We start from the raw sequence: 564 nt of genomic DNA on the forward strand, positions 1-564 counted from the left end.
TAGCAAAATGTGGTGTATCCACACCAAAATAAGAAAACCAAAACCCAACCAACATCTGTTGAGATGGTTCTTACTTATACCCTATAGGACAGACAGAACTCATACCTAACCCTAATCCAGATTGCTTCAATTTTCTGCCAGGGATTGACTGGTGGGTTTGAACTGACTGCCTTTCAGTTACCAGCTAAGTACTTTAGCCATTGCCCTATGATGGCTCCTACAATTACTTGGTAATAAAAAGGAACTGGACCATGTGGACGAGCCTTGGAAATATGTGCCAAGCAGAAGGTGGACAGGAAAGGACAAATACTGTGTAGTTCCACTTATAGGAAATGACCAGAATACGCAAATTGATAGAGATACAAGCTGGGGGAAGGAGAGGATTGGGGAGTGACTGCATAAAGAGAGCAGCTTTCCTTTTGGGGGGATAGTCAAATTTTGTGCTAGATATTAATGATGATTATATAACATTGGTCTTCGCTCATTAGTGTTCAAGGCCTCAAACCTGTTCCTGAGATGATTCTGAAATTCAGGTGGTATGAAATCAAAGTCATATTTTGGCTC

Source organism: Elephantulus edwardii, unplaced genomic scaffold (genome assembly GCF_000299155.1).
Source record: "Elephantulus edwardii isolate Elephantulus edwardi_28Jun2011 unplaced genomic scaffold, EleEdw1.0 scaffold00209, whole genome shotgun sequence".
NCBI classification, from domain to species: Eukaryota; Metazoa; Chordata; class Mammalia; order Macroscelidea; family Macroscelididae; genus Elephantulus; species Elephantulus edwardii.